Raw genomic sequence first — 17,626 nt, 5'->3', positions numbered from 1 at the left:
TTTTTCCCAATATAGATATACATGATTACTTCATTACTCTACTTCTTAAATTGAGAATTTATGCTATGAATTGCATACTACTACAATGAATTGATATTTCTAAAGGCTTTCGAGATAAAAGTCGTGATTTGAGTTGTACTACGGGATATGTATTCTTATTATGAATTGAAGGACTCAAGTTCTTTTCAAAAGTTGTCATAATTTAATTATCGAATTGAAAGAATAATCATTTGAGTACATTGACCTTGAACTCGCAGAGTCGAGATGATTTTGACTATGAGAAAGATTGTTTTTGATATAGATGTTGAGATGAATTTTGGTATTTTTTTCCGGATGATTTTGATGAGTTGAATTTTTGAAAATATTACTTATTGAGTCTTCATATCCTTGTCCAAATGTCGAGTCGGTTATGGTTCAATGCATTGATACCTTATTGATGTTGAAAAAGATTGAAATGTTTTAAGTCAAAGTTCGGGTTAGGAATCCACAAATTGTTGATGAATTATAAATTGAGATATTTGTTTTGGTCTTTATGATAGACCCTTGTGATGATGATGGTGGATCTCCTTACGCATTCTGAGCTTGTCGGGGAATAGTACTTATGACCGAGAGGGAAATTTGATATTTTCCCAAACCTATGTGCCACCGTACGATTGTTTGATGATGATATTATTGGCTAGAGAGCCCGATTGTGATTATTGCAATTTTAAGGTTGTACTCCCTGGCAAAGAGTACGATGCTCCCGCCAACTGGTACTTCAAACTTTGATATTTCACGTAGCTCACGTGGGGTTGTCAGTTATAGGAAACTCCCCTATCCATAAAAGTCATGTTTCTTGAATTACCGAGTCACTCCGAGATTTGAGTCAAAGAGTTAAGATATATGATGAATTATGATTACCTATGATGAATTTTGACGATATGATAATTTATGATGATTTATCATAATTTATAATTTTTGCTGATTTACATAGATTATGAGATTTTTCTATTTGAACTATTTATTATGAAAGTATAAAGAGTATGATTTGGTATAACTCAAGCCAAGTGAGTCATCATTGTCTGTATGCATGTTTTCATGAAATTGATGATGTTATTTAAAGTATTGCATGCACCCCCACGTACTCAGTACATTCTCTTTGTGCTGACCCCCATTTACTATCTATTCAGTTGCAGCATCTGGTCAGCAGGTAATGGAGTCCTTATAGTTCAAGGTCTTGTGTTGGTTATTTCAGTTCAGAGATACAGTACCTTTTTCTGTCGGCCATATTGAGTGGGATGGTTGGGAGTCATGACCCATTTATGTACAGGCAATACTAGTAGAGGCTTCATAGACAGTAGTAGTGGTTGATGTATTCAGTATCCTTCTTGTATATCTATATATGTCAGTAGAATTTTCATCTTGTAATTCCAATATTGTATTGAACAAAATTTATATTAAGATATTTTCAGTTTTATTCTCTCAAAATTATGTTTTAAATCAGCTGCTTTTGAGTTATAACTATGAAAGGGTTATCTTGGGGTCACTTGTGTCCCTAAGCACTATGTGGTGTACCGAGACTTGATTTTTGGGGCGTTACAAACTTGGTATCAGAGCCCAGAGTTCAAGTGTCCTAGGGTGTCTATGAAGCCGTGTCTAGTAGAGTCTTACAGAATGGTATGGATTGTAGTGTACATGTTTCAGATTCTGGAAGCTAGCTATGCTTCAATTCGTAAACTACTACTAAACGATCTTTGTTTTCCAAGTATTCCAACTCAGTCAATTAGAATCGTATAGTGTACCTTCTCATTTATCATTTCACTCTGTTATCCAAGGATCTTAGGAATGAAATTATTTCCATATGGAGCATCTTGGTAGTTACGAGTATACCTCTGTTCATGCGTCATGCATATGAGCTAATTCATTGGTGCCCCGTGCACAGTCTTAGTGACCCTATGAAATAAGTGTTGTAGAGGAACATAGAGTCCCAAGGGGGAGATACCCCATGAATTCTTAAAGCTTCCGTGTTTTAAACACATCTGGTTCATGCTCAAGTTCTCATTACGAGCCTTGAATTGGCTATTGTTGCATACGCATTCATACATTCCAGAGTCAGTTCAGCTAGATATTTATGCGTTAGATATGCATGTTCAGTATGAGGACTAGGAAACTATAATGCAATCATCCATGATGAGCTACACAACCCCCTTTATGCCCAATTAAAACATTTGAACATAACCCATCCATTTAGCCAAGGAGTTATTCATTTTGGCAATTATTGTTTGGTATTATCATACCAATTGGACTTGAATTCAATTTCCATTATGCCATTAAACATATCTGTTATCTTGGGGGAATGCACTACCCCTGAGTTCTAATTTTAAAGAAATCCATGGCCACCAAGGACTTTCAAAATAGTTTATATTCCATTAACCTTTTATGAAATACAATCATTTTCAAAAGTGGGTTAAATCATGCATATTTTCTTATTCCAAAACTAAATTTATAAGTGGGTTAATGTTAATGCCAATTTCAAGACAAGTTTCATAAAACTGAGGGAATTCCACGACCACCTTTCAATTCCCCTAGCCCATGCACATATTTAGTTCCACAACCATGGGATAAAGCATGAATAATAATTCGAAAACCATAGGAAAACCAACCAAGTAACAATCATTCAAAACCCTCAATCAATCATTCAAAACCTACAATTAAATTTAAATAAACCATGTTTAAGCATATTATTTCATATAAAACCAAGTTAAGAAAGAGATACATTCCCGAAATATGAAGGAATTTTGAAGAGAAACCATAAATTGAGCCCTAGATATTCAATCCCTAGAAACCCTAGTTTTGTTCTTAATATGGAAATTTGAGAGAGAAGAGAGTGTATTTGACTTATTAATATAATTAGAAATGAAAGTTAGGGTGTTTTATGGTCATGGGTTATAATTGGTGTTGGAAGAAAATGACCAAAGTTCCCTTATTTAAAATGCAGGAAAGCTATCATCAGCCATTATGGGTCAGGTAATGACTTGTAGTCACTGGTCATGAGTCATTATCAAGACTCATAGCCTGAGACCCTAAATTATGACCCCTTAATATTATCTTCATGATACACCCTAAGACTCATGACCTCACCCTACGACTCATGGAGTCTAGCCATTTACCAAAATAGCAATCTTGGGCTATCTCACTGTTAAGGTCATGGGTCCTTCACCATACATGTGACATTACCTTACGACGCATATGACCCCAGTAGTGACCGTGATATGAACTTAAGAAAACCTCATTGGTTAGACTATGATTTGCTCTATATAATTCATTACCTAAGTCATTCCCTAAGAAATAAGCATAATTATTATGAAAGATTCAGAGTTCAAGACTTGGGGTATTACATGAGTTCTCTTGTGTATTTTCCTACGATATGATTTGACTTGTATTCCCTACTTTATTGTATTCTTGAGATTTATTATGTGACATGTACTTGGAAAAGTTAAACTTTTTGCTTATTTGTTGTATATTGGTTGATTTGCTTTATTTATACTTTGTGCAATCATGACTTACTCAATTTGCTAGTTATTATTCTTTAATTTTATAAAAGAGTGTGAGTTGTCTATGATTACTGGTTATTCCTATGAATGTGAGTAATGGAAAAAGGAAGGTGAATAAAGAGAAATAGTGATGTATTAAAACTGGATTGTGGTTGATGGTGTGAATTAATATGGCTATATTATGTTAGCAGTTAATTAATAATAATAAAGGTGGAGGAATATTTGGGATGATGTAACTTAAATAGGTAAAGGATGGCAATGTTATTACAATCTGAGTTGGATTATATTTCTATTAAGATGTCTTGATTTCTTTCCCTCAATTCAATTTTATGACTATGTGGAATAACACTGGTCATATGATAATGCCTACCAATACATATGTTCTTACTGACCCTACTCTTTTATATTTTTTAGAGGTATAGACTAGATGCAAGTTAATTTTTCAATTAATAGATAGATGACGATATTCAGAACTAATCTCATCCTTGGTAAAAATAGAGTTTGTTTGTTAATTATTTTATTATAAGTCTATTCTATAATAGGCAGCTCTAGTATATATTTTAATAGGTGTTGGGGTAGTAAAACTCAGTTGTTTTTTAATAGATTTTCATAGTTTATCTTAGTGTGTTAAATAATTTTATTTATCAAAACATAATTCTTTTGCATATTTTTGGTTAGGTTATAAGGGTTTTACTTGCTTCTTATCACATCATATGTGCCTTCATGGTCCGTTAGCTTGGATTATGAAGGTTGGCATTAGAGCATTAGGTTTATCAATTTCACAAGTACAAAAGCAATGTCATGTAGAATTTGTGGATTGGTGTGTAGGGACCTACACCCAATCTTTGAAAGGCTATAAGGAATATAAAAGTAGTTGATTTCAATTGGTATCTTAGTGAGTTCAAATTGAAATTGGTATCTTAGTGAGTTGGATCAAATTGGTATCTAGACAATTTCAATTGGTATATCAACAAAGCTCAGTTACAATGTAGTTGATTTCAATTAGTATCTTAGTGAGTTCAAATTGAAATCTAGCACATTCTAATTGGGGTCAGTTAATAATGGCTAAGGGTTAAAATTATTACATGAAGATATATGAAAGTACTGAACTTATTTTATTGCCTATTGTTTGATATTTCGCTGAACTTGAATTGCTAAATTATATGATTGATATAAATTATTTCTATTTGAATTATGGTAAAATAAATTGACTAAGTTGCTTTTACTGAAAATTATGATGGAATTGTGTGATTTCTTATTGTTGTGAAACTAATAACTTATTTAGTGCTTCCTTGTTCTTGATACTATTATTATGCTAGTGAAATTTATAATATGAGAATTAAGAGGATGATATAAGGACACGGGGCCAAGTAAAGATAATGAAAAAGACATGAACAAACTAAGGTTATGTGATTAACATAATAACTAGCTCTTATAATTGATATTGTGAACGGATTGTTATTTGATCCAGTTATTTGATATTATATGTGGATCCTTCTGTTGTCCAGATATTGAGAATTTTTTGGATTCTTTTATACACCTTTTATTGAAAATTTTAATTAGTTTCTTGTGAGAATTGACTAAGTGCTATTATATTTGACTTCCTTATATGAACTAACTTTTAAGGTTTAACAAAATAATGAGTTTCAAATGAAAATGGATAAACCTAGTGGAGGTTGGTTGTGCCTAAGAAACCTGATTGATAATGCGACTATTAATGACCTATAAATGTTGATGTTGTTTGATCTTGCTTGTATAGTTATTGTATATGGATCAATATCAAAGTAGTTAAGAGTTAGTGAAACCTGTAATAAAGTTGTTGTTAGAAAGAAAAAAAATGGCTTTTTAACCTTAGCTTAGTGGTGGTGGTTGAAGGTTCACTAGGCTTCAAAATAAAGATTTTTTTGTTTGATAAGAATTGAAGTTAGTGATTATATGGGCTGTAACGCCCTGAATCTAGTACCCGAAATGCTTCAAGGTGCTCATGACCCCAAAGGACCACAAGCTAACCCATGACTGGTATTTATGCATGTATACTGCATGATATACTGTATAATGGAGAAATATGAATGGAAAGGCCATAAGGTTCAAACTGTAACATAATATCCGATAAAATATAACATATGGGATAGGGTATAAATGCCTATAATACATCTTTCTAAGCATATTGTAGTTTGGCAATCCTCTAAAACATAATTGTCTGAATAACGAGATGATCGAACATGTCTCCAACTAACTCTAACTAATAAAATAATTAATGAGATAATAAAGAAATGATATCCTCAAAAGATGAGGTATCACTGCTAACTTTAACTGCGGAGGTTGGAATGTTACTAATGCTCTGGAGCTCGTATTTCTAAACCTATGGTATAAGACACCATAGCACAAATGGGTCAGTACTTTGAATGTACTGATATGCATGTGAGGTAGGCTGAATGCAAAGGGTTTACATGCATGATCTATATTAACTGACTGAATAATATAAATGTGAGAATACATGCATGAATACATAATAACTGTAACTAGGGTCGTGATAACATGATTACTGTGTCTGAGTACTGATAACATGAGATACTGATAATTTTATAACTGAAATAACTGATACTAAGCGACTGTATCTAACAGTCTAGTTTCTAAAGGAACTAGCTGAGTTTTGCATTATTCTGAGTTGACTGTATCTTGCAGCCCTGAATTCTGTAGAACTATCTAAGTTCTATTACTGAGACTGAATGGCTACTCTGACGGTCCTAATTCTGTAACAAAAACTGTGGGAAGTAGTCATCTAACAGACATGTCCATAATACACTATTATGGCTGAGTTGGCGTCCAATCTGTAACCCTAATTGGAAGGGTGTCATCACCGCTCCACTGGTAAGGACAACCTATGAGTAACCCTCATATAACAGGTAACTCTAGTGAGAATAGTGGGAACCCTCATATAACAGGTAACTCTAGTGAGGACGGTGGGAACCCTCATATAACAAGTGAATCCACCTTATCTACCCTCATATAATAGGCTATGATGTCTCAACCACGCTAGCTACATAGTTCTGGAATGCAAAGATTGCTTCTAAGAAGCACACCCTCATATAACAGGTGAGTTCCCATCCTTGGATTCACTAGGTGCTAATTACTACTCCCATCTAAAAAGACACTTAACATGATTAACTAAACTAGACTAGACTGAATTCATGGAGTTTTATTAGCTGATGGAATACTATTGAGATTACTGAATTACTGAGCTTTCCTGAGTTACATAACTGACTGGGTTCTATGGACCATGGCTTGACTGATGATGTCGTGAAAATATGACACTAAATCTAGGCACAAAACTATATTTTTTGGGTATAAGTACCCCCAGGACTCAATCAAAGGAAAATGACAAGGAATGACATTATTGAATACATGACCAACATCAACAATCCATATTACAATAGTTGGAGATATTTCATGGTCATTTGATTATTATAGCTTGGTACGTGAATAAGATAGCATGTATACATAGCATAATTTCATAAGGCTAACTCATGAGCAATCCCACAAGCAATTTCAGTACATAAGAATAACATGGAAGTAATTTTGAACATAAGGTTAAAGCATACATTGTCATTTGGGTCACAATTTATCTATAGTGCATAATTTCTATAGCTTTAGACATTTTATCAAACACCTTACATGCACAACTTAAGGCATAGAAGAAATAATCAAATTTCACAAATCAAAAACCACCAAATTCATGGATTTAAATTTATATGCTAATGTAATTTTCATAATTTCACATAAGGAACCCAACATGGAAATCAAACAAAAACCATGACATAAATTAAGCAACCCACAATATAATAATCATGATTCATAATTTTAAAAAGGGTTATTGAGCTTTATGGATGAAAAGAATACATAAATCAACACAACACATACCTTAGTTCTTGATTTAGCGAAGATTAATGGAGAGATTTTCTTGAAATTGAATCCCCAATTGAAACCCTAGTTTGTTCTTGAGAGAAAATGAGAGAAACTAGTATGACTTTGGTGAAGAATGGCTAAATCGCGTGTTATTAGGTTTAAATAGGGGTGGAAAATTGACCCTTTTAACCCTAGATACATCTTTTAAAATTGGTGAAAATTTCCCGACCTAGACCCCTGGTGCGACGCGGCGCAATCGCGCCGTGTCACTGGAATTTAATAATTAGAAAATAGGGAAATAGAGCGACGTGGAGCCATCATATTGCCACTTCATTTGCAAACCGAAAGTTTGGTGCGATGCAGCAAAAATCGCACTGAGACACTGAAAAAAAAGAACAATTGCCATTTTAGCTTGTGGCGCAGCACGCCACTGGCCAATATGGTATTGTTTTACGACAAGAACTTGAAATGGTCATAACTTTTTACACAGTTATCACATTTGGGCGAATCTTACATCGAAGGAAAGCTTATTGAATTTCCCACATGAAAAAATGTGAAAATCTTAAAAATTCCTCATGGAATAAACATCATTCAATTTATGAGCTAATACTTGGCATTCTTGGGCCAAAATTAGTTAAGAAACTTCGGGGTATTACAATATCTTCCCTTTGGGAACATTCATCCTTGAATGCGACTGACTGAGATGGGATAAATGATGAGCTGAAGTACATGATGATCACGAACAACTGAAACATGATTGACATTTCTGGGATTTAGACTGAGAGTTCATATCTGATGCATGATTACATGACTTACTGAATCATGAACACATGACTGAGATTTCTGGTAACTGAATTTCTCACTAGGAGAATGTATGTCTAATGGATGAACACATAACTAATATGATGCATGAACATATGACTTATCTAATAAATGAGCGTATGACTGAATATGCAATGGTATTTAGTACCAAGTTTAAAAATGGAATCTTGAACATGAGACTAATACCAAGTCGTAACTAAAATCTGGACATGAAAACTGAAAAGCTTAAGGAGAACCATTAACTTAAGCTAGATCTAAGTTGAAGGAGAAGAGGTGAGGATACTTGGTTCGCATATCTACTTCTGTTTCCCACGTAACCCCTTCAACAGACTGATTACATCTAAGAACTTTAACTAGAGGGATTTCTTTATTCCTCAGTCTACGAGTCTGATAGGTTAGGATTTTGGCTAAATCTCTTCATAAGAGAGGTTGTTCTGAACATCTATGCTCTAAATAGGGATTACAACTGTTGGGTCATCTACGAACTTCTTGAGCAAAGATACATGGAAGAATGGATGAATTGCGGTTAGATCTGAAGGCAATTTGAGATTATAACCTACTTTTCCGAAGTGATTGAGAATTTTAAAGGGACGGATATATCGGGGACTAAGATTTCCCTTTTTGCCAAAACTCTTCACTCCCTTCATGTGAGATATCTTTAGGTAGACATAGTCACCAATCTCGAACTCAAGAACCTTTCGCATACATCTGCTTAAGATTTATGTTGGCTCTGAGCAGGCTGTAGTCTTTCTCTAATCAACTGGACTTTTCTTGAGGCATCGAATACTAAGCCAGGCCCCATAATTGAGGCTTCACTAACTTCGAACCAACCGAATGGAGATCTGCATCTCCTACCATAGAGACCTTTGAATAGAGCTATCTTAATACTAGAATGATAGCAATTGTTGTATGAAAACTTGATCAAAGGCAAGTGGTCATCCCAACTACCCTTGAAATCAATTACACATGCCCTTAGCATATCTTTTAGGGTCTGAATGGTCCTTTCTTCTTGACCATCTGTCTTAGGATGAAAGGTTGTACTGAGACGAACTTAGGTACCAAGACTCTTTTAGAATGATTTCCAGAAGTGAGAGGTGAACTTGGTACCTCTGTCTGAAATAATGGATAACGGAATACCATGCAATCTAACCAACTCTCTAATATAGAGCTTGGTGTAATCCTTGGCTGAATAAGCGTTATGGACTGGAAGGAAATAAGCTGATTTGGTCATTCTGTCAACAATGACCCAAACTAAATCATGTTGATGATGAGTATGAGCCAAACCCATTATGAGCCAAACCCATCACGAAGTCCATGTTCATTTCTTCCCACTTCCAAGTAGGAATATGGAAATCTTGCATAGACCCACTAGGCTTCTGATGCTCTATCTTGACTAGATGACATGTAGAACACTTAGCCATGAACTCGGCAATATCTCTCTTCATCCCACTCAACCAATAGATCTCCCATAAGTCACAGTGCATTTTGTGGGCCCTGGATAAATAGAGTAGCGTGCACCATGTGATTCTACAAGAATTTTCTGCCTTAAGTCATCTACACCTGGAACAAACAGATAACCCTGACAATGCAAAACACCATCTCCCCTTTGGGAGAAAACCTCAACTTTCTATTCCTTGACTAACTCTTTCAACTAGAATAGACTTAGATCTCTATCTTGCTTTTCATTCACCTCAAAAACTAGAGATGATTCTAAACTACTCTAAACCCATATATCACCCTCTTCTATATCGACTAAGCAAAATCCTAGTCTAGAAAGATGATGGATTTCCTAAACTAACTTCTTCTTACTGTCCTCAACATGAGCAACACTACCCATAGACAGTCTACTGAGAGCGTCAGCAATTACGTTGGCCTTGCCCGGATGATAAAGGACACTCATGTCATAATCTTCCAAGAGCTCTAACCACCTTCTCTAACAAAAATTAAGATCTTTCTGAGAAAAGACACACTGGAGACTGTTATAATCTGTGAACACATCTGCATGAATACCATATAAATATTGCCTCAAAATCTTTTGGGTGAATATTACGGCTGTTAACTCAAGATCATGAGTAGGATAATTCTTCTTATGAGGTTTCAGCTGTCTGGAGGCGTAGGCTATGACCTTACTATGCTGCTTGAGGACACAACTGAAACCTATTCTGGATGCATCACAGTACACTACAAACCCATATAGACCATTTGGACCATCTGGAAGAGCTAAAATTAGGGCAGAGGTGAGTCGAGTCTTCAACTCCTGAAAACTCTTCTTGCCAGGATCTGACCACTGAAACTTGAATTTCTTTTGAGTCAATCTAGACATAGGGGATGAAATAGAAAAAAATCCTTCAACAAACCATCTGTAATAGCCAGCTAAACCCAAGAAACTTTTGATATTTGATGGAGATACAGGTCAAGGCCAGTTTCTTACGGCTTCGGTCTTTTAAGGATCTACTCTAATGGCATCACCAGAAACGATATATTTAAGTAATGCTACTGACCTTAGCAAAAATTCATACTTACTGAATTTGGTGAATAACTAATGATTTTTGAGAGTCTGAAGTACAATTCTGAGATAGTCTGCATGATCACGCTCATTGTGGGAATAGAACAGAATATCATCTATAAAGACTTTGACAAACATGTCCAAGTACTACTTGAACACACGGTTCATCAAGTCTATGAAAGATATTGGGGCATTGGTAAGACCAAAGGACATGACTAGGAATTCAAAGTTACCATACCGAGTATGAAAGGCTATTTTTGAAATGTCACATTCTCTGACTTTGAGTTGATGATAGCCGAATCTGAGGTTTATCTTAGAGAAATAGCAGGCACCCTAAAGTTGGTCAAATAAGTCATCGATTCTGGGAAGAGGATTCTTATTTTTGACCATAACTTTATTAAGTTGATGGTAATCAATACACATTCTAAAAGAACCGTCTTTCTTGTGCACAAATAAGACTGGTGTACCCTACGGGGACAGACTAGACTTGATGAATCCCTTATCTAAGAGATCCTTCAACTGCTTTTTTAATTCTTTGAGTTCCACTGGTACCATTTTGTATGGCGGAATAGATATAGGTTGAGTATCTAAAAAAAAATCAATGCTCAAGTCTATTTCTCTTTTGGGAGAAATTCCTGGAAGATCTTTGGGAAAGACATCTGAATATCCATTCATGACTGGGAGTTTCAGAACTAGTGTCCTTAACTCAAACAAAATAATAGACCCATCCCTTATATATTATTTTCTATGCCCGAAGGTAGTAAACAAGCTGACCTCTGAAAGCAGATACACTAACCTTCCACTCTAGGACTGGTTTATTTGGAAACTAGAACTGGACTATTCTACGAATGCAGTCAACTGTGGCATAGCAGGAATAAAGCCAATCCATGCCAAGAATGACATCAAAATCCATCATCTCTAATTCAACTAAATCAACTGAGCTAACTTTCTAAAATATCTTAACAGGCAGTTCCTGCATACCCGTAGGGCTATGATGATTTTACCCACTAGGTAGAGACTAAAAAGGGCTCTGCTAGAACTTTAGGACTAACTCTAAAATCAATTATTATATAAGGAGTAATGAAAGGAAGAGAAGAACCTGGATTTAGCAAAGCATAAATATGCAGATGAATGATTTGTAACATACCAGTATCCATATTAGGGAAAATTTTCCTGATCTTGTCGGGACTGAAGGGCATAGAGTCTGTTTGGGCGTTGCCCACTTGTAGTATTAAAAGTGGCATCCTGCTAATTTGGATGAACAAACTGAGCTGAGGAATAGTTCTGCTGACCCTAAAGATCTGGCTGTGGATAGTCTCTGACTCTATGGCCTGGCTTGCCACATCCCAAAAAAAATATCACTTCCAGCTCTGGAAATACCCTGATGGTACTTGCCAGAAATCTGGCAAAGAGAATAGGTGTGGGTACTGATAATACTGCCCTAAGACTTAGAGCTTGGTGCTCTATCTTTATTACCATCCCTGAACTTAGGAGTTGGAGCACTAACTGGAGAAGGAGATGGAACTAATGACTTAGGACGAAACTGAGAATGGTTTTGTCCTTATGATTTGGGCTGTGCAAAGTTGAAACTACCTGTCCTTGCTCTCTTATTCTTCTTCTCCCTCATCTTAATCTTTTGCTTCTCTATCTTCTGAGAATGATTCATAAGCCTGGCTAAAGTTATGTCACTATTCAACATCACAGACCTACACCCATTGACCACATTATCATTCATGCCAAAAACAAACTTACTCATATTGGCCTTGCTGTCTGCAACCACATGAGGGGCATATCTGGAAAATTGATAAAAGTTAAGAAAATAATCTTTCACCATCATGTTTCCCCACCTGAGGTTGATGAATTCTAACACCTTAGCCTCTCTCAGCTCTAGGGGAAAGAACCTCTCTAAGCATGTAGTGACAAAATCCTCCCACTTTATAGGTCCTTCATCAACCAACCTCTTTGGCTTCCACTGCTTGTACCAAGTGTGAGTAATATCCTGTAACTAATTTGTAGCTAGCTCGACACTCTCAATAGCTAACACCCCTATAATGTCATTAACTTTATGAACCTGATCGATGAATTCCTGAGGGTCCTTATCTGACTTAGACCCAATAAAGGATGAAGCATTCATTTGGGTGAAGTCCTGAATCCTAGTTACAGCTGAATTAGCCTCTGGGTTAGCCAGAACAACAGCTGGTAGTTCATTCTGAGTGGCAACTAACTGAGCAAGAGTAGTGAATGCAGCTCTAAACTCAGCATGAGAAGCATGTTCGCCCAAAGGTTCTTTGGGCTGAGTGGCTAACTGATTCCCATTTCTTCTTTTAGGAGGCATGTTTTGTAGAAGAAAGGGAGAAATGGATTAGACTAAGATATTGACTTCAGATTATGCTCACTGGCACGATATAAATACTGAAAGAAGGGAAACTATTCCTAAAATATCTCATAGCCTCCTGTACATAAATGTGGCGCGCAACAGATCCACGCACAAGACTCTACTAGATATGGCTTTCAGACTTCCTAGGATACTATTGACCCTTAGTCTCTAATACCAAGTTTGTAATGCCCCAAATCTGGTAACCAGAATGCTACACGGTGCTCATGACCCTGAAGGACCACAAGCTAACCCATGACTAATATCCGTGCCTGTATATTGTATGATATAATGTATAAATGGGAACTATGAACTGAAAGGACATAAGGTTCAATCTGTAACTTAATATCTGATAAAATAAAACATCTGGGATAGGGTATAAATGCCCAAAACAAAACTGTCTAAACACTGTAGTTTGAAAAGCCTCTAAAACATAACTTTCTGAATAAGGAGATAATGACACATATCCCCAACTAACTCAAACTAACAAACTAATTAATGAGATAATAAAGAAATGATCATGTCCTCGAAAGATAAGGACTCACTACTAACTTTGACTGCAGAGAATGGAATGCTACTGATGCTCTGGAGCTCGTGCTTCTGAACCTATGGTATAAGACACCATAGTGCAAATAGGTATGTACTTTGAATGTATTGGTATGTATGTGAGGTAGGCTGAATGGAAAGGGTTTGCATACATGATCGAACTAACTGACTAAATAATATGAATAGGAAAATACATGCATAAATACATAATAACTATAACTAAGGTTGTGATAACATGATTATTGAGTATGAGTACTGATAAAATGAGATACTGATAACTGTATAATTAAAATAACTGATACTGAGTGACTGTATCTAACAGTCTAGTTTTTGATGAAATTAACTGAGTTTTACACTATTCTAAGTTGACTATATCTAACAGCCCTAAATTCCGTAAAACTATCTTAGTTCTGTTACTGAGATTGAATGAAAGTATCTAATAGTCCTAATTCTATAATCGAATGTATGAGAAGTATTCATCTAATCGATATTCCCCTAATACGCCATTATGGCTGAGTTGGGGTCCAATCTGTAACCCCAATTTAAAGGGTGTCAATATCGTGCCACTGGTAAGGATATTCTGTGAGTAACCCACATATAACAGGTAAATCTAGTAAAAATGGTGGGAACCCTCATATAATAGGTTAAGAAACCTCATCTACCCTCATATAATAGGTTATGATGTCTCAACTTATGTTGGCTACATAGTTCTAGAACCCAAGGATTGCTTCTAAGAATCACACCCTCAAATAATAAGTGAGTTCCCATCCTTGGGTTCACTCGGTGCTAATTCCTACTCCCATCTAAATAGACACTGAACATGACTAACTGAACTAGACTAGACTGAATTCATAGAGTTCCATTAGCTTATGGAATACTATTAAGATTACTGAATTACTGAGCTTTCCTGAGTCACATGACTGACTGGGTTCTATGTACCATGGCTTGACTGAGGATATCATGAAAATGAGACACTAAATCTAGGCACACAACTATATTTTTCAGGTACAAGTACCCCCAAGACTCGATGAAAGGAAACTGACAAGGCATGACATTATTGAATGTATGACGAACATCAGCAATCCATAATACAATAGTAGGAGATATTTCATGGGCATTTGATTATCATAAATTGGTACGTGAATAAGATAGCATGTATACGTAGCATAATTTCATAAGGCTAACTCATGATCAATCCCACAAGTAATTTCAATACAAAACAATAACATGGAAGTCATTTTGAATATAAGGATAAAGCATACATTGTCATTTGGGTCATAATTTAGCTGTAGTGCATAATTTCTATCCCTTTAGGTATTTTACATTACATACACAACTTAAGGCATAGATGATATCATCAAATTTCACAAATCACAAACCACCAAATTCATGGATTTCAATTTATATGCTAACGTGGTTTTCATAATTTCACATAAGGATCCCAACATGGGAATCAAACAACAACCATATATAACTTGAGTAACCCACAACATAATAATCATGATTCATTATTTAAAATAGGGTTCTTGAGCTTTATGGATGAAAGACATCCATAAATCAACACAATTCATACCTTAGTTCTTGATTTAGCAAAGATTGATGGAGAAATTTTTTTGAAATTGAATCCCCAATTGAAACCCTAGTTTTTTCTTGAGAGAAACTAGTATATTTTTGGTGAAGAATAGCTAAATAACATGTTATTGGGTTTAAATAAGGGTGGGAAATTAACCCTTTTAACCCTGATCACATCTTTTAAAATTGGTGAAAATTTCTTGACCTAGACCCCTAGCGCACGCGGCGCTATCGCGCCATGTCACTAGAATTTGATAATTGTGAAATAGGGGAATGGCGCGATGTGGATTGCATTGCCACTTTATTTGCAACCTAAAAATTTGGTACGATGTGGGAAAAACTGAACTGAGACACTGGAAAAAAGGAAAATTTCCATTTTAGCTTGTGGCGCAGTGCGCCATTGACCAATATGGTGCTATTTTACAACAGGAACTTGAAATAGTGATAAATTTTTACCCAGTTATCGGATTTGAGCGAATCTTATATTGATGGAAAACTTATTGAATTTCCCACATGAAAAAAAGTAAAAATCTTTAAAATTCCTTATGGAATAAACATAATTCAATTTAGAAGTTAATACTTGACATTCTTGGGATGAAATTAGTTAAGAAACCTTAGGTTATTACATGGGCATAAGTTTTAATTGTGCATTGGTGCAGTAAAGGAGATCTTGAGAATATATGTTGATTGTTAACTTGGATATGCGGTCGACCTATGTGTTTAGACATCCTATAGAATTGACTGATAGATGATATTTTAAAAGGGTAGTAATCCCCATGATGGTGGTAATGTAAATCAAAAGGCTTAGTTATACCCATAGAATAATTAATAATGGTACTAAAAAGGAGAAAATAAGTGAATTATTAAATATTGTGATTGATCTTCCTTGGTTGATACTTGGTGGGTATTACTTGTTGAGTGATTAAGGTATGATGATTAGAGGAGTATTTGTGATTTTATGGAGGAGAATGAGTTGTAGTCTCTAATTCTGTGAAATTCCTATGGTTAATAGTTGTAAGTCTGTGTAATGAGTGAGTGGTTGTGTTGTCATCAATATTTAATAGTAACTAGTAAGCTTGAAATATAGTTGATCTTGAGGCATAAAGGATGATGGTTATGCTATGTTGATGCTAGATTAATAGAATGAATTTGGTAGTCTTGATTAAGTTCATACATGTGTCTAATTATGTGACTTATAAGTGGTGTAATGCCTTAAATATGACCAACTGTAAATTTTCCAGAGGGTAGTCTTGGATAGAAGTTGAGTCAGGTATCTCAGGGTAAGATTGTGTATTGGTTGGAATAGTTGTGACTTATCTATTATTGAAATTGGGTTATAGACTCAGGTAACATCTGGTAGCACTTTTCAAAATTAATTTTAGGGCTGTAGAACTCCTATAATGGTAACTACCACGATAGGCTTGTAATATGATTTTTGAAAATTGATTTTACTATGAATTAAGGGTACCTGGGAGCTGGGCGAAACTTACTATTTTGGGAATCAAATTTTGTCCTCAGTGATCAAAGGCTTTGTTGTCGTAGAAGCTTTTTTTGCGGTAGTAGTATCACCGAAGTGAGAAATGTCATAGATTCTAGTTTTTAATTGATTTTTAAAATTCATTCCCCTTCTTTTAATTTTGTGAAGAGAGAATGAATCTAGGGTGAAAAGGAGGTGATTTTAGGGGATTTTTCTCTTTAAGGTGAATCTTTTAACCCTCTTTATCTTACTTTGACTCGTAAAACACAAGTTTGAGACTTAGACCATTGTAAGGGGAATAAGCGATTCCTGCATAAATGTTTGGCTCCACATCTTCGTGTCTTGAAAAGCCTTCATTGGACGGTTTAGTATAAAATGTGGGTTAGTCAATAATGATATTAAGTGGGAGAGACCGAATGCAATATAAGGTCTTTTTAATTTCAAACTCATTCTTCTCTCTACCAAATGCCCATTTAAAAATGAATGGGTGGTAAATTGATAGATGATTGAAATGACACATTCCATCATTATTAAATTATCCATGTTAAATTCATGAAAATTAAGATTTTCATTCTTTAATCTGTACTTGAGTCCAAAATAGTCATCATTTTGTTCATCTGTGTCAGTTCAAGCTTTTCAGGTAAGATTTTAAGCCTTCTTGTGTGTCTAGATAGACTTGAGTCGACGAATTTAATTGTTTAGGTGTACTAATATTAATCCATTATTTTGAAAGATATATAGGAATGAATTAAGGTCGTTCAATATCCCTAGAAAGAAGTTAAGTTGAAAACTTTCTTACCGATTAAGTTTAAGTGAGTTTGAACTAGGGTCAACTTCAAATAGCCATATATCTAAAATATAAAGAGTTACATGACCCATAACCTATAAAA

The sequence above is a fragment of the Capsicum annuum genome, chromosome 11, assembly GCF_002878395.1.
Source record: "Capsicum annuum cultivar UCD-10X-F1 chromosome 11, UCD10Xv1.1, whole genome shotgun sequence".
NCBI lineage: Eukaryota > Viridiplantae > Streptophyta > Magnoliopsida > Solanales > Solanaceae > Capsicum > Capsicum annuum.
Note: the sequence above shows the minus strand (reverse complement) of the source record.